Genomic DNA, 23,656 nt, shown 5'->3' on the forward strand with positions numbered 1-23,656 from the left:
GACCTCAGTGCCGTGAGGCCACAGTGCGAACTACCATGCCGTCCCTACAGAAGAATGAACTCTGACAAAGTTTGAATGAGAAGTCTTTAATTTCTGAGGTATTTGACTACAAAAGGGACTGATGAGCATCACCCCTTTGCTTAAACCTCACCTAGTTACACAAACTCATTGATGGTAGTCTTCTAGTGCATCAAAATGAATGAACTGAATTGATTCAATGAATTGCCACTAAAAACACAGATCCGAAATGCCCATTCCACATAATACTTTTAAATGCATCTAACCTGATCCCAATTGACACAATGCAATTAGTATTTATCTTAGTCCGTACCATATGCATTTTATAACTTGATTCCAATAAATCCTCCATCGAAACAGATGATGGTTGATTAAAGCCTACCCTAGAAAAATAAAATGAAGACAAAGCTTTATGAAACATTAGCAAATAACCTGCACTCTGTGGGTGGGTTTAAACAGCATTTTTTAATTCCATTATTGGAATGCAGGATATTAAGAATTGTGCAGATTTCTACATAAAGACATAAAAAATAAAACAAACTGCAGGTTTGCCGTTTGACAATTTTTCATTTTAGTTCTATGCCCAACATATCTTGTTGATCCTCAAATCCAATAATAATTGCAAACTTTGCAAATTACATGATCAACTGACAAGTGTATATCTTAACTGAATTTAATGTGTTGTTGACATGCGTTGATAAATCTTTGTTTTTCTTGTGCTAACCAATGGAGGTACTTGAAGGTAACTGCTCATTTTACCCATACCAAATTAAAAAAGGAAGCTCTACAGGAGATTTGTGAGCTCTTCCTGTAAAATGACAAACTACTGTATGAAGAACAAGATATGAACTGTGAATTTGCAAGAGTACCATCAACTTGTGTACCACAGGAGGTCACATTTGCTTTCCATTGAGTTACAGAGTCACAAGCAAGATTTTTTTTTTGTAGAAAAACTTTCTTCCAGAAGGAAAGAGAATGCATTTCCAGCTTCCTGAAGTTGCTTCTCGTAGATGAACTGCTGAGCTGTACTGTGAACATTTTGTAAATGTGTACAACAAGAAATACAGAAGCTGAAAGCTTGAAACAGATTTTTGCTCTCCTTTGCAGTGACTGTAATATGTATTCATACTGAATATAAACTGGAATTTTGTATAGTTGTAACATCTCCATTTGTCACAAGATTAATTTTATGGTGTCATTATGTAAGCTATTAACTAATATCTTAAAATGTACATATTAGAACACAAACAGATGGCAAATTATAGAGGTAACTGCATATCATAGTTCATCTGTCATTCATGATCAATACTTATGTAACTATCTTCAACTGGCATTGGTGTTTTTTTTTATTTTGTCTATTATTTATTCTTAAACGGTTTTCTAAAATGTACCAACTTACTTGAAAAGATTAGCCTACTTCAGTTATTTGTAATCATAATTCTGATATGTTACCAGAATTGTGATGCAGTTTGACAAATAGCACATATTACAATTTGCGTAAGTAGTAAAGATTAAAATAGCTGTTTGTTCAAGTAAGTTATTCACTATATTGTAATATGTATTCATTTAATGTATTTTGACAGGTTGAAGCTATGTGAAGCTTTCATTAGTACAGAACATCATTTGCAATGATCCATGCATTTTTAAAGTATTTCTAACATTAAAATTAAACATTTTCTTAATGCCAGCTATATTGGTCATAATCCAACCCCACTAAAACCTCATCTAACCTATGTAAAAAAAATTCAATACGAGATTCAACCCTAAGAAACAGCAAAACACCGATGTACAGATGTGTAAAAGGGGGTTGTGTTAATATAGGCTATATCTTAGTGAAGAACAAACATCTGAGGGAACAATTACTTGTGACCAGCACTGTAAATATGTTCCAACTTCTTCCAGTCAAGCTGTAAAGATTTGTGTTCAAAAATCAAAGTTAAGAGCTGGATTGTTCCAACAGAAAACTAATCCACATTATTAAATACAGAAATTGTATTAAGTGAGAAAGTTAGAAACAATGTGGACTACATCAGAGAATGAAGGTGTAAAATAGTTTAACAGGCAGGAACTGTGTGTACTCAAGATTAGAATTAAAATATACAATATAGAGGGGAAATAATACACCATGCACAAATATCACAAGCAGCTAAAAACTTATAACCTTACTTCAACTTGTTTTGGTTGGCTGATAGTTAACTCTGTTTACAAAATGTAGCAAAGGTACGTCAGCAGGCAGGGGGCAAATGGGAGGAGCAAAATTATGAGGGAATTCACATTTTGTGCCACCTGATCAATCCACATTTAAGAGAAACTTGCCAACCTGGCCATGTGATTGTAAGCAAAATGCAAGAAAACATGAGTGAATGAAGATGATTTTTGATAATTCTCCCACTATTGTTCAGCAATACAAAATGTGCATCTCTATGAAGATGCACAATGCTGCATTGACGTTTTCCAAAAGGGTTAATATATCTGTTGCATACTTCAACCATGAGCTTTAGATGGTATCTTAAGACTTTGCCTTTTAAGAGCTGCATTCACAACCAACCTTTTGTGCCCTTTTTTTTTAAGAACCTGCTTCACAATAGAGCTTTCAAGTGTGTTTACCTGTATGCCTTTGCAGTGGCATAACTAGGATTTGCTGCTGTTTTGTGCCTGTGATGTGTTGTGCCAAAATGCTTATACATGGTTACATGCTGTGCAATTATGTTTTCCGTCAGGTTTTTTGTTTAAAAATGCCTGATTTTCTGCTAGTGCTCTATCCACTGACAGATGCCTAGAAGGTGGCAAAAGCACGGAAGATCTATCCAATAAAGTGTAAATCAGTGGTCTTCAAACTTGTATTGTAGCCCAGCAAAAATTGATACATTTCTTTGATCAGACCTTGTGTAAAACGTATGAAAGGATTTGAAAGCCTTATAGGGCAGCCTCAAATATTGTAAAAAACACTATTTACTAATGGTTTAACATTTGTAAAATCAAAACTTCTATTGTCTTTCATCGTGCCTATCTCTCATTCTAACACCTGCCAATTGTGTTCCCACTCAGCTCTACCAAGTGCTTCCCCAGAAGGGCTTGTGTACACATTTGAAAAAAAAGCCCAAATCAAATGTCAAAAGCTTTTGAATTGAGGCAGTGATAGAAAATTCCAAAACCATAGGTGGGGTGGTGAGTCGGGTAAATCTTCAATCCTCCTTCAGTAACACTGACATACAAACTTCCAAGCATACAATAACTAGAAGTATTTTTAAAATGACTTTCCGGTAGGTCCATTTTTGTTCCCATACTGATTTAGCTGCAAGTCAGGTGAACAATTCATACGACAGAACATAGAATCTTTTCTTCCCCCCTCGCAATTGATTTAGTAATGCCAAAGACAGCAATTGTTACCTGGAGACATTTTTGTCATGTATTTGGATATGGAATTCAAAGTCTTATCCCAATTGGTAGATTCATTTAATAGAAAGGCTGATAAATTACAGGCAGTAGAAAGTTGTGCATGTTTTTAAAAAGCAGAAAGTATCTCCTGTTAAATTGAATCATGTGTACTGTGCACTATACTGTTCTTTGCTGAATGTCTGTTTTTCAATGTTTTATGCTGTAAGTAAAGTAACCTTGTGAATGAAATCCTGGCTTCCCTATTGCTTGATAACAACATGCCATTTTACAGCATTTCATTTTTTTTTGCTGGGGTGAGGGTTTTGGAGGAAGAGGAAAAGGAAAAGTTGATTGTACAAAATGTTTTCTTGTTCCTCCCTCTTGAGGTTTAAAGAAGTGGAACCAAATGATTTAGAGACTAGATTTTCCCAAGTTATAAGAGTTCAGGGATTCTGTCTCTCCATATACTCGCAAATATCCGATCAGAGTTCAGTCTGATGACTAGTGATTCCAATTTTTAAATCATCTTATCTCCATTTCTGACAGCATTAAATCATTGAAAGTTCTGAGGTACTCAAGTACCCCATATCCAATTCCCAAGAGTGTGGGGGGAAAAAATGGGCCTGAAAGAATCACAGCCATAGTGAATTATATCCTCAGCTCACATATGTACATTGCAACAGCATTAATTTTTCTCCTCTCCACCCAGAGCATATCCACATGTCCCTATTCAGCCACAAGCAAAGATTCCAACGTCATACCTCCCCAGCAAAAAAAAAGCACTCAATGAAAAATGAATGAAAATCACTTATTGTCACGAGTAGGCTTCAAGGAAGTTACTGTGAAAAGCCCCTAGTCGCCACATTCCAGCACCTGTTCGAGGAGGCTGGTACGGGAATTGAATCGTGCTGCTGGCCTGCCCGGGTCTGCTTTAAAAGCCAGCGATTTAGCCCAGTGTGCTAAACCAGACCCTTCCGTCAGCAGCATTAAGTATTTACATCTCCAGTACTACAAACATTCAATTATACCCCTGGCCAGCTTTCACCGTTTAAATTACAAGGTGACCCAAAATTACTTTTTTTTTCATTTATGTCAACTCAGATAGCTTCCCAATACCTCAAATTTGAAATAATCATCTTTTAAATAGTCCCAAGTAATTCCCCCTTTCTCAAAACTCCCCAAACTTAATACTGCTTCAGCCTTTCTCCCCCCACCGCCTCAGTACTATAAACCAATGTACTTTTGCCATCTAGACTGCAAACTCGGGATTTAATTCCCCAAATCTTTCCCCAATCTGTTTACTCCTTCAAAATCCTCTTTATAACTTGATTAAAGTCATCCCTCCCAGTCTATCCTCCCTTGACATGCAGCTCAGTTTCTAAAGTGTTTTGGGCCTCAAGGAATCACAGCCAAAGTGAATTATATCCTCAGCTCACCTATGTACATTTCAAACTGCTGTCAATATTCTTCTCCCAATCCAGAACAGATCCACATGTTACTACACGAATCAAAATTTCCAACCTTATGCCTCCTTTGTAGAAATGAATCGGTGTCCACCATGCTGTTTGTCTGCACTAAAATACTGTGTAAATTAAACTGGTGGCATTTCATAAAAGGGAGCACTGGGTTGGAGCTCAAATATTTGCACACAACACATCTCTGGGTTGAAGTTAGTAAGTTATAGACTCTTGAAATTAGTGCAGTTTTACTCACATTTTCAAAGATCAGGAAATACTTTGTAAATTTCCTTAGATGTTTAATATGAATGTCTTTGGTCAAAGAAAGCTCAGCTTCAAAAACTGATTCAACATTTAGTAAATGAACAGTACATGAGCTTGTATCAACTTACTACTGTAATAGAGGCACAGTAGTTTTAAGAGGAAAAGTTGTATACATGAAAGTTATGTTGTTAATGGTGTGACTTGTCCATTATCAATAGATAAATCATTTTGAACTAAACCCTTTGCCATGGCTAGCACTGCTGCCCGAGTGCCAGGGACCTGGGTTCAATTCCGGTTGACTGTCTGTATGGAGTTTGCACATTCTCCCTGTGTGCGCGTGGGTTTCCTCCGGGAGCTCCGGTTCACTCCCACAGTCCAAATATGTGCAAGTTAGATGGATTGGCTATGCTTAATTGCTCTTTAGTGTCCAAATGGTTAAGTGGGGTTATGGAGATAAGAGGGTCAATGCAGACTCAATGGGCCAAATGGCCTCCTGCACTGTAGGGATTCCATGATATAAAAATCAAACTGGACTGAAGATGGAATTCAGGATGCTTATTAAACTTCAAATTGCATTCAGCCATACTACAAGTGTTGGCATAACTCTGAGCTCAATAGAAATTTAGAAGAAAAAACGATGACAATATACTCTTCCTAGCCAACATTAAACAAATTTAACCTTAAAAACATTTTGAATGAGATACATGGTGTTGTGGACAGAGGATGTAAATAGGAAAAAAGCATATGCTTTTGGTGTACAAGAATTGAAAATGTCAATTTTGTTTTATTAAACATCGATTTTAACAGTAATGCAGTTAACATGTTGCTACTTTACTTGCTATTCTTGTACATTTCCTGGATTCAGAATCCAGTTCTACTATACTTAAGGTCCATAAATGAAAAGATAATGCTAGCATAAATTTGGAGTCTTGCCATTTAAAAAAAATTTAGAGTACCCAATTCATTTTTTCCAATTAAGGGGCAATTTAATGTGGCCAATCCACCTAGCTTGCATATTTTTGGGTTGTGGGGGCGATACCCACGCAAACACGGAGAATGTGCAAACTCCACATGGACAGTGACCCAGAGCCGTGATCGAACCTGGGACCTCGGCGCCATGAGGCCGCAATGCTAACCCACTGCGCCATCGTGCTGCCTGGAGTCTTGCCATTTTTAAACGGATCGTCTCATGGAATTGAACCCAAAACATTCCCCAGTTTTCAATAAGTGTAGATTGCATTTTTGTAAAAGTGAAAGGGACTACTCAATTTTGATTAAATGCAAAGATTGTTGCTTCCAACTTATTTCCCTCAGGTTACAGGAAATAATTTTGTTGAAATATGAAATGCTGCTGCAACCCAAGGACCAGAAAATAAATATATTTTCACTCGAGGAACCAGGGCAAAAGGTTTGATACAGCACTAGATTTGTATGCCAAGTATAACAATTGTGATTCTAAAATGTCTAATTAAAGAGGCAGGTTTGTATGGCTTTGACTTAGAAGCAACTGCTCAAGCAATAATCACTGCAAATATCCAGGAAATAACCCAATTAACTTGGCATAACAGATTGACAATTGGTAATCACTTGGTGCAGAAAAAAAATCGGTTGCACATTTGAATTTGACTCAATTTTGTTGCACTGAATCCTTTAGATCTACATAACCAGAGGTAGAAATGGGCTTCACGACAGCAGCATTTCACATTTCAGTCGAGATTTCTTCCACAATAAATTCTCAGATATGAACTGTGTATGTTGATGCAGTCTATTTCTGCAAAATTCATACCTAAAAAGCAATTAGTAAAGTTAGTCCGTTGATTTTGATTGGGCAAAATAGAATAATCCAAAAATAATGGGTAGAATTAACTGAGAATGGTCAATTGCTTCAAACATCATTACAGGATAAAAGTAAGGCTAAATAATTGCTGTCCATTTAAAAATAAATAGCTCCAGGGTGGCACAGTGGTTAGCACTGCTGCCTCAGGGCGCAGAGATCTCTGGTTCGATCCCAGCCCCAGTCACCGTCTTGTGGAGTTTGCACATTCACCCCGTGTTTGTATGGGTCTCATCCCACAAGCCAAAAAGATGTGCAGGGTAGATGGATTGGCCATACTAAATTGCCTCATAATTGAGAAAAGAAGAGAAATGGGTACTTTAAATTTTAAAAAATGAACATTTTTCAAACTTCAGTTTTTTCTGCTGGCTACATTAGTTATGTATCTTTCTACTTGTTCTGGCAATTACCATTGGACAGCCTAAAGTGAACAAGAAGGCTGCCCTATAGAAATCACCGCTGAAAGGGAAGATGCAGAACCAAAATCAAATAGCCAAAAAAAAAACACGATTCTGTTTATGAATATAAAAACACTAAAATTGAAGAAAACTGGTGGCCTTTTAAGCTGTGCGGGGCATAAGATCAAAAAGGTTTAGACATTGTCCAGTAGCTATGAAGATCGAGGTTAGGTCGACACAACTGTTAATATTGTAGATGTGTCAGGAAAATCACATTTAAGTTAGCCATAGCAACCAAATCCAAAAGAAAACGAGTCTGATGGTTTAGATTTGCAATAGGATTTGAGCTATAGCAATCAATGTTTACCCCTCATCCCAGATATTCTGGCATATACACAATTTCACATTTAAATCAGTAGTTTTATTATGCTTACTGAAGCATTTCTAAGTAGCATCACAGTAACTCTAGGTTTGAGGGGGATTGTATCGCAAATTTAGTTTTAAAGTACATCCAACTCAAAAGTATTTGGTTTATACAAGTGAAATAATTACAAAAATATGTACTTCCAAAGCAGCTGCTGATAAACAAAAGTCCACCAGTTAAATAAAGCAGTGATCTATTGTTTCAACAAAGAGGAAATGTTGCAGGTATTCAATTTAAAGTTATTAGTATTTCTGCAATTATTTAACTGCATCTTTTACAGTTGCAATTTCTATTTGACCAGCAAGTTGCCACAGCTTATCATAGAACAGTACAGCACAGAACAGGCCCTTCGGCCCTCAATGTTGTGCCGAACAATGATCACCCTACTCAAACCCACGTATCCACCCTATACCCGTAACCCAACAACCCCCCCCCCTTTACTTTTTAGGACACTACGGGCAATTTAGCATAGCCAATCCACCTAACCCGCACATCTTTGGACTGTGGGAGGAAACCGGAGCACCCGGAGGAAACCCACGCACACACGGGGAGGACGTGCAGACTCCGCACAGACAGTGACCCAGCCGGGAATCGAACCTGGGACCCTGGAGCTGTGAAGCATTTATGCTAACCACCATGCTACTGTGTTGCTTCTGCAAAGTAGAATAGTTCCAAAACTGTCTACAATCAACCTATGCCGACTTATGTTGAAAGCTGCAAATTGCAGATCATCTTTCCAGCAGGTGGTGCTCATGTACTCTCCAAGTCATTTTTAGTGTTCCATCCAGGCACTTGTAATTCTGGAGGTTTGTGGAAAAAATGCCAATAATTAGCAATACTGTCAACGGCAGTTCCTGCTGGCCAATTATTCAGTTGTTAAAATATCCACTGGTTGTTTCAATGTTTGAGGTTGCAAAAATCAATTGATTTTTTGGACAGATCAGGAAGTTTATTGATATGAAGGTTTATCCTACATGCTACCACCAGGAAATAATTTACGTACATAAAAAATACTGACTGTTTTTGCACAACCAAGTTTCAGTTATTAGCAATGCATTTTCCACTAATATTGAATGTACACAAAAAAGTGACTTTGCAATGCTCCATAAAAGTGATGAGAATGCACAAGAGTTTTACCTGTAGTAATAATCAATTAGGCCATCAAATGCAGCCAAGAAAATGCATCCCCAGTGTATAGACTTCAGTTATTTACACAATGGTTGAGGATCCACAAAGTTACCACTGTGAACAAATGATGGAGAATTTGCTTAACACATCATCTGGACCCATGATAAAGGTCTTTTGCATCCTGCTTCTCGTCTCTACATGACCTCTGCTGTGGCAATCAGCTGAAAATTACTAGCACATACCTTGTGCAGTGCATTTATCTTAAAAGGTCAGGTTCAGGTAGCAAATTTTCAAATCCTACCCCTGCTCTTCAAGTGCACAGATGACAAGTGGTCATGATGCTGACAAAAAAACAATTTTCCCTGTAATTAAATCACATAAAACCGTAATGTTACACATAGTCAATTGAATCTGTACCATACTGAATATTTGATTACAGGGGTTATTTTAAAAAATTCTTCTGGTGAGAGAAGATCAATTCAATTTGACAAGAATTATCGCATTACGTTAACTGAATGTTTAATACTGCCAAAGTATTTTGAGGTAAACAACGATTCAAAGTCAAGTCAATTGCTAGATACTCAAAAGAGATTCCAAAGAATAACTATTTTTTGAGATTCTTCAATCAATGAACAAGACGACAAGGAAATTGAACAATCCAATCTTTATTTAAAAACTCCATGATCAATTTTATTTCATCATTACAGTGGTGTTGGTGACAGCTCACTTCAAACAAAATTTTGTATTGGTGATCAAATTTATTACTTACAAGTAAAAACTGCAACATGATGTAACAAGTACAAAATACCCAGAGGCAAAAAGATCTTGTTTCCAAAACCCAGAACTTTGGATGTGAGCTCATTTTGTAGGAGTTTGCGGTTTTGTTTCACCAAACGAAGCTACTCTTTAAAATGTAATTTGAAGTCAGGTAAACTGTAGGCACACTATTTACTGAACTTAATTGCAACAAATTAAAAATGAAGCAATTCTATAGGCATTCTTTTTTTTTATAAATTTAGATTAGCCAATTATTTTTTCCAATTAAGGGGCAATTTAGTGTGGCCAATCCACCTACTCTGCACATCTTTGGGTTGTGGGGGCGAAACCCACGCAGACACGGGGAGAACGTGCAAACTCCACACGGACAGTGACCCAGAGCCGGGATCGAACCTGGGACCTCAGCGCCGTGAGGCGGTTGTGCTAACCACTAGGCCACCGTGCTGCCCTTTCTATAGGCATTCTAACCTGTATGTGAAGGTAGAGACTAGTTGTTTCAAATTGTAAACATATTTTGCAAAAGTTAAAATTTGTAGTTCCTCGTTGAAATCAACTTAGTTTGCAGATGTATGCCAAACTCAGTGCAGAAGAGATATGCCATTTCATATTTCCTGATGCAGCTTTTAAACCAGCAGGGAGGGAATTAAGTACATATTGAAATGCAACATGAATTGCCAGTTAAAGGCAGATTCAAAAAACCCAAGAATGATTCACTACATATAAGAATGTGAACTTCAAGACCTGCATTTAAAAAAAAATTCAGACACAGCATTGTCACAGCACGGAGGCAGCCATTCGGCCCAGTGTCTCCACAGCTTTCCGTAGGAGATATTTACCTGGTGCCACTCCTCTCCCTTCTCCCCATGGCTCTGTACTTTGCCTTTTCTTTTTTGTTTTAATAATTTTTAATGAAAAATTTTGAATTTATACAACGAACCATAATAAAATACCAAAAATAACAATAATAGCAATCATAAACATTCGCCCCACCTCCATGAACAACACAGCATATTAACAACGCAAATTAACACAATATTAAGTTACATAATAGAAACTACAATAAGGAACAGCCCCCTCCCCCTGGGTTGCTGCTGCTATTGACCAAGATACCCATCTTTGAGCCAGGAAGTCCAGAAAAGGCTGCCATCGTTTATAGAACCCTTGTATTGATCCTCTCAGGGCAAATTTGACACTTTCCAATTTTATAAATCCCGCCATGTCACTGATCCAGGTCTCCACACTTGGGGGCCTCGCATCCTTCCACTGCAGCAAGATCCTTCGTCGGGCGACTAGGGACGCAAAGGCCAGGACACCGGCCTCTTTCGCCTCCTGCACTCCCGGCTCTACCGCAACTCCAAAAATCGCGAGTCCCCACCCCGGTTTGACCCTGGATCCAACCACCTTCGACACCGTCCCCGCCACCCCCTTCCAGAATTCTTCCAGTGCTGGGCATGCCCAGAACATATGGGCGTGGTTCGCTGGACTCCCCGAACATCTGGTGCACCTGTCCTCACCCCCAAAGAACCTACTCATCCTAGTCCCGGACATGTGGGCCCGGTGCAACACCTTAAATTGGATGAGACTAAGCCTCGCACATGAGGAGGAAGAGTTGACTCTCTCCAAGGCATCCGCCCAAGTCCCGTCCTCTATCTGCTCCCCGGGTTCCTCCTCCCGTTTAGCCTTCAGCTCCTCCACTGACGACTCCTCCACCTCCTGCATTACCTTATAGATGTCAGACACCTTCCCCTCTCCGACCCACACCCCCGAAAGCACTCTGTCCATCATCCCCTGCGAGGGCAGCAAAGGGAATCCCTCTACCTGTCGCCTAGCAAACGCCTTTACCTGTAAGTATCTGAACATGTTCCCTTGGGAAGCCCAAATTTATCTTCCAGTTCCCCCAGGCCCGCAAACCTCCCGCCAATAAACAGGTCCCTCAATTTACTGATGCCCACCCTTTGCCACCACCTAAATCCCCCATCCCTGTTCCCTGGGATGAACCGATGATTGCCACCCAATGGAGCCTCCATCGAGCCCCGTTTCCCCCCTATGCCGTCTCCACTGTCCCCAGATTCTTAGGGTCGCCGCCACCACCGGGCTCGTGGTAAACCTCTTAGGGGAGAGCGGCAACGGCGCCGTTACCATGGCACCCAGGCTCGTACCTCTACATGACGCCATCTCCATTCTTTTCCACGCCGCCCCTCCATCACCCATTGACACATTGGCCGCCCAATAGTACCCAAAAAGGTTGGGCAGCACCAGCCCGCCTCTATCCCTCCCTCGCACCAGGAACACCCTCTTCACTCTCGGAGTCCCATGTGCCCACACAAAGCTCAAGATACTGCTAGTCACTCTCCTAAAGAAGGCCCTGAGGATGAAGATGGGCAGGCACTGAAAGAGGAACAAGAACCTCGGAAGCACCGTCATTTTGACGGACTGCACCCTTCGCGCCAACGACAATGGCAGCATGTCCCACCTCTTGAACTCCTCCTCCATCTGATCTACAAGTCTGGTGAAATTATGTTTGTGAAGAGTCCCCCAGTCCCTGGCCACCTGCACCCCCAGGTACCTAAAGCTCTCCCCTGGCCGCCTAAGCGGGAACCTACCAATTCCTTCCTCCTGGTCTCCAAGGTGCACCACAAACACCTCACTCTTGCCTAAATTTAATTTATAACCTGAAAAGGTCCCAAACTCAGCTAGCAGCTCCATCACCCCCGGCATCCCTCCCACCGGGTCCGCCACATACAGTAACAGGTCATCGGCATACAACGACACCCTATGTTCCTCCCCACCTCGCACCAAACCTCTCCACCTCTCTGAATCCCTCAACGCCATCGCCAGCGGCTCGATTGCCAGTGCAAACAAGGGGGACAGGGGGCAACCCTGCCTGGTCCCTCGGTAAAGCCGATAGTACTCCGACCTCCTCCCATTCGTGGCCACGCACGCCATCGGGGCCTCATATAGCAGCCTCACCCATCTAATAAACCCTTCACCAAATCCAAACCTCCCCAACACCTCCCATAAGTACCCCCACTCCACTCTATCGAAGGCCTTCTCCGCATCAAGCGCCACCACTATCTCTGCCTCCCCCTCAATCGCCGGCATCATGATGACAATCAACAATCTCCACACATTCGTATTCAGCTGCCTTCCCTTCACAAACCCTGTCTGGTCCTCGTGTACAACCCCTGGCATACAGTCCTCTATCCTGGTGGCCAGGATTTTTGCCAGCACCGTGGCATCTACGTTGAGGAGAGATGTGGGCCTGTATGAACCACACTGCTGGGGGTCCTTGTCCCTCTTTAAAATTAACGAGATCAGCGCCCGCGACATCGTCGGGGGCAAAGCCTCCCCATCCCACGCTTCATTAAGTGTCCGCACCAGCAAGGGGCCCACTAGGTCCACAAACGGTTTATAAAATTCCACCGGGAACCCATCCGGCCCCAGTGCCTTCCCTGACTGCATCTGCCCGATCCCCTTAACTAGCTCCTCCAGCTCAATCGGCGCACCCAACCCCCTCCACCAGCTCCTCCTGGAAAGAAAGCCCGTCGAGGAACCTCTCCATTCCCCTCCAATTCCCCCGTTGGCTCCGACCGGTACAGTTCCCCGTAAAAGTCCCTGAAGACCGTATTCACCTCTACCCCCTTCCGCACCACATTCCCACTCTTGTCTCTCACTCCAGCAATTTCCTTAGCCGCATTTCGCTTGCGGAGCTGATGAGCCAGCATCCTACTCGCCTTTTCACCATGTTAGTACACTGCCCCATGTGCCTTCCTCCACTGTGCCTCCGCCTTTCTAGTGGTCAGCAAATCAAATTTAGCCTGCAGGCTGCGCCTCTCCCCAAACAGTCCCTCCTCTGGTGCCTCTGCGTACCTCCAGCATCTTTCCCACCAGTCTATCCCTCTCACTCCTTACCCTGTGTGCCCGGATGGATATCAGCTCCCCACGAATCACTGCCTTTAGGGCTTCCCAGACCACCCCCACCTGAACCTCCTCCGTATCATTCACCTCGAGGTACCCCTCAATACTTGCCCGGACCCTCCTACACACCTCCTCCTCCGCCAACAACCCCACATCCAACCGCCACAACGGGCGCTGGTCCCGCACCTCTCCCATCTCCAACTCTATCCAATGCGGAGCGTGGTCGGAGATTGCAATGGCCGAATACTCGGCATCCTCTACTCTCGGAATCAGTCCCCTACTCACCACGAAGAAGTCTATCCGGGAGTAGACCCTATGTACGTTGGAGAAGAAAGAGTACTCCAGTGTCCTCGGCCTCACAAACCTCCATGGATCCACCCCACCCATCTGGTCCATAAACCCTCTCAGTACCTTGGCTGCCGCCGGCCTCCTACCCGTCCTAGAGCTGGACCGATCCAGTGAAGGATCCAACACCGTATTAAAGTCCGTCCCCCCCCCCCCCCCCCCCCCCCCCATGATCAGACCTCCCGCCTCCAGATCTGGGACCCGTCCCAACATACACCTCATAAAGCCCGCATCGTCCCAATTTGGGGCATACACACTAGCAAGTACCACCTTCTCTCCTTGTAGCCTGCCCCTAACCATAACATACCTACCCCCCTTATCCACCACCACCGCCGATGCCTCAAACGACACATTTTGCACTTTGCCTTTTCAAGTAACAACCCAATTCTCTCTGGAATACCCCAATTGAACCTGCCTCTTCACAATCTCAGGCAGTACATCCTTGATCCTCATCACTTGCTACATGAAAAAGCTTTCCCTCATATCACCATTACTTATTTTGCCTGTTATGTTAAATCTGTGCCCTTTTGTTCTTGATCCTTCCACCAATCTACTCTGTCCAGGCCTCCCATGATTTTGAATACTTCTACCAAATCTCTCAACCATCCCTTCTTCAAAGAAAATAGTCCTGACCTCTAATCTATCTAGGAAGATCTCATTCTCCTGGGACCATTGTCATTAATATTTGCTGTACCGGAATGCCTTCACATTTTTTCCTGCAGTGTGACACCCAGAACTGGACTCAATGCTCCAGCTGAAGCTCAGCCAGTGTTCTATACAGGTTTAACATAACTTATTTGCTATTATACTCAAGATGCCCTTATTAATAAAGCCTATTAAATACTCTTCCAACCTGTTCTATGCATATAATACCCACTTCCCCGGTCTCTCTGCTCCTGCACCCGCTTCAGAATTGTATCCTTTCATTCATATCATCTTTCTGCATTCTTCCTCCCAAAATGCACCACTTTCACATTTCTCTGCATTAAATTTCATTTGCCACTTGTCCAGCCATTGCACCCTGTCTATGTCCTTTTAAATTCTACACTATCCTCCCCACAGTTCACAATGCTTCCAAGTTTCATGTCATCCATACATTTTGAAATTCCCTCCTGTATACCAAGGTCTAGATCATTAACAGCAAGGATCGCAACACCGGCCCCGGCAAACTCCACTACAGATATTTCTTCCAGTCGAAAAACTTGAAGTCAGAAGGGTGATCTTACACCTACAACGGATGTCGATGGGAATAAAAGGAGCATGGAATATGCATTTTGTCTTCCAAAGTAACACGGTAGCACAGTGATCAGCACTGCTACCTCTCAGCACCAGGGACCCAGACTGATTCTAACCTAGGGTGATTGTGGAGTTTGCACATTCTCCCAGTGTCTGTGAGAGTTTCCTCTGGGTGCTCCAGTTGCCTCCCACAGTCCAAGATGTGCAGGTTCGGTGAGTTGACCATGCTAAATTGCTCCTTGGTGTCCCAGGTTAGCTCGGGTTATGGAGATAGGGTGCGGGATTTGGACTAGGTAGGGCGCTCTTTCAGAGGGTCAGTGCAGACTCAATGGGCTGAATGACCTCCTGCACTGTAGGGATTAAGCTACGTTAGACAGAAGTGTGTTCACTATAAGATTCAGAAGATGAGAAAGTTTAGATTATGCAAATACGCATTGAATTATTTTGCTTCTGGATAATTATCTTGCTCTACCGAATAGTACAAGAGCATGAGATTTTCGGACTACAACATCACAAACATCCAGCACAAAATCTCAAATGCTACTTAAATCAATCTAGCAAATAGCATGGCTACAAACATTATATACTATAAGAAATATAACTGAGGACTTGCTTTCAACAGAACCCAATTTTATATAAAGTCCCTGACTTTATCCAATTGGTACAAGGTGCTTGCTATCTGCATCGATAAGAAAATGTAGTGGATTGTAGATTAGCAGACTGACCAGGGTACAATGATGAAGGGTGCCATACAAGTTTGGGGGGGGTGGGGGGAGGAAGGGGGAGAGAGGGGAGGCAGCGAAGAGGAATGTGGTGGTGATAGGCAGTATTGGGGGGGGGGGGGGGGGGGGGTAGATACTGTTCTCTACAGTTGAGGACACAAGTCCAGATGACTGTTCCCTCCCAGGTTCAGGATATCTGAAGAGGAACTTGCAGTGGGATGGGGAGGACCCAGTGGTCGTGCTCAATGTAGATACCAATTACATAGGTGAGACTAGGAAATCAATTTGGCACTGAGGGATGAAGAGCTAGGCACCAAATTAAAAAGCAGAACCTCAAAAGATAATCATCTCTGGATTATTGCATAGGCCATGTGCAAATTGGCATTGACTAAATAAGATTAGAGACAGGAACACATGGCTCAAAGATTGCTGTGGGGAAATGCGTTTTGGTTTGTGAGGAAAGTGGGAGCTGTGCTGCTGGTACTGGGGCTCATATTATAGTGAGTTGTACAGCTAAGGAAGTAGATCGGGCTTTAAACTAACTAGAGGGGGAAAGGAATCATTTAGAAGACTGAGCAAATTGAAGTGGCATACGAAGGCAACAAGTCACGGTAGCAATTAAGCTAATGATAAGAGAATGGCAGGAAGGCAAACTTCAGAGGATGTGAGCAGATTGAGCCAAAGTTTACAAAAAAATGGCAAAGAACAGATATCTGAATGCCCACAGCATTCACAACAAAGCAGATGAATTGTCTGCTCAAATAGAAATTCATATATATGACCCAATAGCTGTTGCAGAGACATGGCTACAAGGCAACCAAAGTTGGGATCTGAATATCAAGGGTTATGTGACATTCAGGAAGTACAGGAAACTTGGAAAAGGTGGTGGGAAGGATCTGTTAATTAATGAGTATTAGTAATGTAGTGAGAGATTACCTTAGTTTTAAAGGTTAACATTAGTATCAATTTGGGTGGAAGAAAGAAACAGCAAGGGGCAGAAAACATTGATTGGAATTTATAAGCCGGCAGTGGTAATGCAAATTACAATATAAATTAGAGGTACATGTAACAAGAGTAATACAGTAATCATTGGGGATTTCAATCACAGACCGGGTAAACCTAATTAGTACAAATGTTATGGAGGGCAAATTCTTGGAATGTATTCAAGATGATTTTCTACAGTAGTATGTTGAAGAGCCAACTAGGGAAACTAGATCTAGAATTGTGCATGTAAAGGAGTTAATTAATGATCTTGTTATAAAGGAACCTTGAGGAAACAGTGACCATAACACAATAGAATTTTAAAAGATGCTTGAAAGTGATGCCTTTCAATCAAAGATTAGGGTATTAAAATCTAAATAAAAGTAACATTGAAAGTACGAGGGGCAAATTGGCTATGGTAGATTGGGAAACTATGTTAAAAAGAATGACAGTAGGGGGCAACACGTAACATTTTAAGAACAAATACATAGTTTACAAGAAAAATAAATTACTTTAATGCACAGAAACTCAGCAAGATAAGTGTTCTAACTGCGGATACTGAAAGAAATAGAGGATTGCATTAGGTCAAAGGAAGAGGCATATAAAAGTTGCAAATAAAAGTTAAGCCCGAGAATGGAGAACATTTTAGAATTCTGCAAAGGAGGACCAAGATTAAGGGAAAATAGAATACAAGAGTAAACTAGCAAGAATCAAAGGACTGTAAAAGCTTCCATAGGCATTCAAAAAGGAGATTAGCAAAAACAAATGTGGGTCCAAAACAAAATCAGGAGAATTTATATAATAGAGAATAAGGAAATGACTGAAACTAAAATACTTTTGTCTGTCTTCATGGATGAAAATACTAAAAGCCACCCAAAAATAATGGAGAATCAAGGGACTTACGTAAACAAGGTACTGCAAGATATTAGTAAAAAAAAGTACTAAAGAAATTAATATGTGACCTACATCCCACGAAAGAGGTGGCTGCAGACACTACATGCATTGATGGTCATCTTTCAAAATTCTAGACACTCTGGAATGATTCCTACAGATTGAAGGTGGCAAATGTAATAATAATAATCTTTATTAGTGTCGCAAGTAGGCTTACATTAATACTGCAATGAAGTTACTGTGAAAATCCCTCAGTCGCCACACTGTGGTACCTGTTCAGGCACACTGAGGGAGAATTCAGAATGCCCAATTCACTTAACAAGCACATCTTTCAGGACGTGGGAGGAAACCTATGCACACACTGGGCGAACATAGAGACTCTGTACAGTGACCGGAAATCAAACCCAGGTCCCTGGCGCTGTGAAACAACAGTGCTAGTCACTGTGCTACCATGCCACCCAACCGTACTGTAAGAAAGGAGGGAGACAGAGCATAGGAAACTACAAAGCCTGGCATCAGTAGGGAAAATGCTAGAATCTAAGCAATAACAGGACACTTTTTTTAAAAAATGGTTGGATTGGGCAGTCAGCATGGATTTATCAAAGGGAAATCATGACAGTAACAAACCTGTTGGGAGGCTTTTTTGAGGATGTAACTAGCAGAATAGATCAGGAGAAACAGGTGGATGTGGTTAATTTAGATTTTCAGAAAGCTTTCGATAAGCCCCACAAGATATTAGTAAACAAAATTAGAGTACATGGGGCTGGTGGTAATATACTGGTATGGATTGGGAACAAGTTAACACAGAAAACAGTAGGAATAAATGGGTCGTTTTCAGGTTGGGGCTAGTGGGGTTCTGCAAGGGTCAATGGGTCCCAGCTATTCACAATATATTAATTATTTGGATTAAATGTAATATTTCCAAGTTTACAGATAATAAACTAGGTGAAAACATTGATTGTGTAGAGGATGCTTCGAAGGGATTTGGAGAGGCTAAGCAAGTGGGCAAAAATTTGGCAGGTGGAATACAATGTGGAGAAATGTGTGATTATCCATTTTGGTAGAAAAAAAAGTGTATTTTGTAATAGTGAGAGGCTAGGAGGACTTGGGTGTCCTTGTTCATGAATCAGTGAAGCCAACATGCAGGGATAGTAATTAAGGTGGCAAATGGTATGTTGGCTTTTATTACGAGAATTTGAGTACATGAATAAAAAGAGTCTTACTGAAATTATAGAGCCTTGGTGAGACCACACCTGGAGTGTTGCATGCAGTTTTGGTCTCATTATCCAAGAAAATATATACTTGCCAGAGGGAATGGAATGATGGCTCTTAAAATTATTTTCTAGGATGGAGGGATAGCCTTACGAGGGAACATCAAATAGACTGGACCATTATCTGGAGTTTAGAAGAATGGGAAGTGATCGCATTCAAACATATAATGCTTCCCTTGGCCCGGAGGTCTAGAACCAGGGGATATGGACTCAGAATAAGGGCTATGCCATTTAGGACTTAGATGAGACGACATTTCTTTTTAACTCATAACATGGTAAATCTTTAGAATTCTCGACACCAGAAGACTGTGGAGGCTCAGTCATCTAGTATGTTGAAGACAGACAGATTGATAAGACTTCCAGACAGTAAAGACATCAACCGTTAGAGGGATAGTGCAGAAAAATTACATAAGTAGGAGATCAATCACAACGCCATTAAAAGGCAGAGCAGGTTCCTATTCATTATGTTCTTACTTTGAATTCATGTATGGGATGTGGGTGTTGCTGGCTAGGCCAGCATTTATTGCCTTCCCCAATTTTCCTCGAGAAGATGGCAGTGAGCTGCTCCAGTCCCTTGTGGTGCAGGTACACCCGCAGTGCACTTGTATTCTAAAATGGTAGGGCACATCATAACTGAACTATAAATGACATGAAATTCATTAGACTTGATGAGCACCAACTTCATAAATAAAATCGGAACTAAAATAGTTAAGGGGTTAGTCTAGAAGTAAAAATATCACCATGTTTGCAATATTTTGAGAAGCACAACTCAGTCTCAAATATCCTATTTTCTTAAAATACAAAACAGACGTGCATTCCCACACAGCATGTGGAGATACGATGAAGATCGACAGCTATGAGCTAATTATGGAGAAACATTTGATTTATCCATCAAGAGATCATAACACTGCACCTCCCACTCCAACCGTTGTAGCACCCAACTATTTACTAAATGAATCTTGGGTTGGCTCTACTATGAGGAAGAAATTCATATCTATTCTAAATCTACCCATCTTAGGTTTGCACTTTTATCCTAGTTTAAGAAAGATTTTAGGTTTGCCTTCAATATCTCCTTTCCAGGCTGAAAATTCAATGTTTATTCACTTGTTCCTCAGAGGGAGATCAGCCTTGTGGTTTGTTCCTCATAGAGAGAGTAGCCTTGTGGTTTCTAAGTACTACCTCCAGTATTTTCCTCCTTTCTTGAGAACCAAAGGTGGACAGTTATTCTAGGTGCTGCCTGGTTAAGAGTCCCACACAGGGGACTCATTACTTATTGACTTGTTTTCCACTGGATATACATATGAATGTCTATGGCCGAATCCGTTGCCATTTCAAAACCTCACTGCAGGGGGTTCCCTGAGACAGCATTCTAGGTCCAGCTATAGTCAGCTGCTTCAGTGCATTCATGACTGTCCCTCTAAAGGGCATAAATGGGCTGTTATCGAATTATTGCAGTGCTCAGCAATTCATTGCCACAAGCAAGACCTCCATGACATGGTGGCCCAATGACGAGCTCCAACAGGAACCTAACAATCTATCTTTTGACAGTTAACACCATTACCGCTGGATCCTTCACCATCAACATTTGGGAGGGGAGGTGGTCACGACCACTGCCCTGAAACAGAATTGGATGAGTAACAAATGCCATGGCAACGTGGGCAGTTCAGAAGCTGGGTATTCTGCAGCAAATGGTTCACCTGTCTTCCAATCAAAACGTAACACCTAAAGGGCACAAGTCAGGAGAGTCATTAATTCTCTCACTTCTACACTACATTTGCCTAGCTGAGTGCAGTTCTAACAACATTCAAGCGCAACATTATCTGGGACAAAGCAATCCGCTTCATCAGCCCCCCTTCCACTGACTTAAACACCCACAAAAGTACCATGGCTGCAGAAGCACTATTTACAGAATATACTACCACCTTGTCATGGCTTCTTCAGAACATCCCAAACCCATAACCTCCACAACTTGGCTAGAAACATTAATCACATTGGAGTCATACACCATCCTGAATTGGGACATTTTTTCATTGTTGCTGGAGAAAAAAAACTTGGAATTCTCTACATTTACAGCATTGTGGCAGGCACTTTCCCAATAGATGGGAACATTTCAAGGTGATCCACCAGAAAGATGTGAAAGTAGAAGGTATGGTTCATTAAGTTCACAGATGGCAAAAATTGGTGGTGGTAAATAGCAAAGCGATATAACAGCAGTTAGGTTGTGATGGAGCTTTATAAGACCAAGATGTGTGGGTTAGGTGGATTGGCCATGATAAATTGCCCTTAAGTGTCCAAAATTGCCCTTAAGTGTTGGGTGGGGTAGCTAGGCTGTGGGGATGGGGTGGAGGTGTTGATCTTGGGTGGGGTGCTCTTTCCAGGAGCCGGTGCGGACTCGATGGGCCGGGTGGTCTCCTTCTGCACTGTAAATTCTATGATAATCTATGAAGACGCTGGTTGGGCAACAGCTGGAATGCTGGAAGCAGTTCTGGTTGCCACAATGTAAGAAGGATGTGACTGCACTAGAAAGGGTGCAGAGGAGATTCACCAGGATGTTGCCTGGGCTGGAGCATTCCAGCTAGAGGCTGGTTAGGCTGGGTTGAACTCTCTGCCTGAAAGGGTGTTAGAGGCACAAACCCTCAACATTTAAGAAGCATTTATACGAGTACTTGATAGTCCAGGCTACGGACTAAATGCTGGAAAATAGGATTAGAATAGATGTGTTTGATCGCTGGCGTAGACACAATGGGCCGGAGTGCCTGCTTTTGTGTTGTAAAACGCCATGACTATAACAACTAGAAATGGACGAATGCTATCCTTGCCACACCACCCAAAAAGTATGAGTGCCATGTATTTATTCTGGCAAAACATTAATTCTATTGTTCTAAATGACACTGTTTTCCAATGATCCTCCTAGCTTGGCATCATCTACAACTTTGAGCACATTATTTAGGATTCCTGATTATATCTGCAGGCTGGAAGCAGTCTTGGCCCCAAGCATGGAAATGAGAGATGACCAATTCAGTATCTCTCTGCTCTTGACAGTTGTTTTAATAAGTCATGACTGTTTTCTGCTCTTCAACAGTTCAACATTCCTAGAGTTTACCCCAGATCACTGCAGCTTTTGATTTTAATTACTGGCTTTTCACGTGCACTTAAAATCCAGCCAGTTTTTGCATTTAGTTCTTCTAATCACAGATGTCAAAATTATGACAAAAACAGGTCAGCAATGCTTGCCTCAAAAATCACAGAAAGACTTAGTTGACTACAAATTACTTTCCCACCTATGTGAACTTACATAGAAATTACAAAATGGAAACCACTCATTTAGTCCAAGCATTCGCTGGTGATGACCATCAACACATGGGAGTTTTTTTAAAGTTGGAAAACCTACAATTATCAGTCTTGAAAATATGGGGATCGTACATCATCAAAAGCGTGGTGCAGGAAGTGTTATGTCCAAGTATGAGGGTCTCAGACTAAAAATCACAAAATTCAGAGTTTATTAATAACGTTTTAGATACTATTCATAATTTGAGTAGAGGCAATGGATCACTTAACTACACAGTAGCCAATTAAATAAATCTTGGGTAGTAATTTAAAACCATGGACTCGCAAAAAAGGGGGAAGTCACTAATCGAGGGAAAAAAATCTAAGTCAGAAGGTCGCAAAAAAAAAAAAAAAATCCCAATTCTCACCACTGACTAAATTGATGAAATTAATACAGAGCACGTATGAACAACACTGTTTCGCGATAACAACAGAAGCAGAGTTTAAAAACAATTGTTTCCTGTCGATAAACGGTACCCCAGTACAAGAAATGTCATGGAAACTGGCTGCTTGGACGTCAGCCGCCCCCCCACCCACTGACTTCCTTTTGCAGCACAGGAATGTACCCTGGCCACGTGATGTGTAACTCGAGAACAGTCCACCTGCGACAAACAAGATTACCCGGCCGCCGCCATCTTGTTTTGACGCATCTTTAAAATGACGGGAGTTCAAAAATAAAACACCCATTTCCAATCGACGTTTCTCTCGGTGGCTTAAAACAACCGGCGGCGGGAGACGCGGCTTCCTCGATATCCGCAAATCAAATTCGCCGGGCAGGCGTTCCTGGCCGTGTATCACACAGCCCTCTCCCTATAATGGCGTCCACATTAACAACTTTCCTCGGGCGAATTGATTTCGTGGGCTAGGCTCCACCTGCCTGCAGCAAGATAGCGTCATTAATAGCCAATCTGCGCGGGCAGGGAACCACACCGCAACCAATGGTTAGCCGAGAGGGACGTCACTCACAGCAACACATCAAACACCAAGACAATGTTCGTCTTTTCCGACTGAAACCTGCGCCATTTTATAAAATTTTATCTCTTACAGTAACATACCTCACATTACCTTTAAAAAAAAACTTAAAAACACTCGCGAATTAGGTCAAAACTAACATACTGTTTTTCACCTCTAACCAAAAAGAAGCACCGACTTTTACGTTAAATCTAGTTGATATTTTCTTCAACCCGCTCACACCGCAGCCAAAACCGAACTGCCAATGCTAGCGAAGTCCTTCACGGGTTTCTCTGTACGCATGCGTGCTAAGCTCCCCGCCCTTGTCCACTACCC

The 23,656-nt window shown here is 41.8% G+C and overlaps 1 protein-coding gene and 1 long non-coding RNA gene across 5 annotated transcripts in view; one reads left to right on the forward strand and one right to left on the reverse strand.

Annotated features, from left to right (window-relative positions):
- The window catches only part of lhfpl3 (LHFPL tetraspan subfamily member 3), a 352,207-nt gene extending 348,562 nt beyond the window's left edge, over positions 1-3,645 (forward strand). For 2 of the 3 annotated variants that reach the window (XR_005462319.1, XM_038811597.1), the window contains one exon: positions 751-3,645. The gene's annotated coding sequence lies outside the window, so the exon portion shown is untranslated. The remainder of the gene's footprint in view (positions 1-750) is intronic. The other variant, XM_038811598.1, reaches the window with a different exon arrangement.
- LOC119973449 lies at positions 1,659-23,646 on the reverse strand. Of its 2 annotated transcripts, XR_005462321.1 has the most exons (5): positions 23,425-23,629; positions 19,517-20,764; positions 9,144-9,263; positions 8,911-9,015; positions 1,659-6,903 (listed from the first exon to the last, which is right to left on the reverse strand). It is a non-coding gene; the product is annotated as an uncharacterized LOC119973449 (long non-coding RNA). The 2 variants fall into 2 exon arrangements; XR_005462320.1 differs by lacking the exons at positions 1,659-6,903; positions 8,911-9,015; positions 9,144-9,263 and having other exon boundaries at positions 18,817-20,764; positions 23,425-23,646.
- Between the last annotated feature and the right edge of the window lie 10 nt (positions 23,647-23,656).

Source organism: Scyliorhinus canicula, chromosome 11 (genome assembly GCF_902713615.1).
Source record: "Scyliorhinus canicula chromosome 11, sScyCan1.1, whole genome shotgun sequence".
NCBI lineage: Eukaryota > Metazoa > Chordata > Chondrichthyes > Carcharhiniformes > Scyliorhinidae > Scyliorhinus > Scyliorhinus canicula.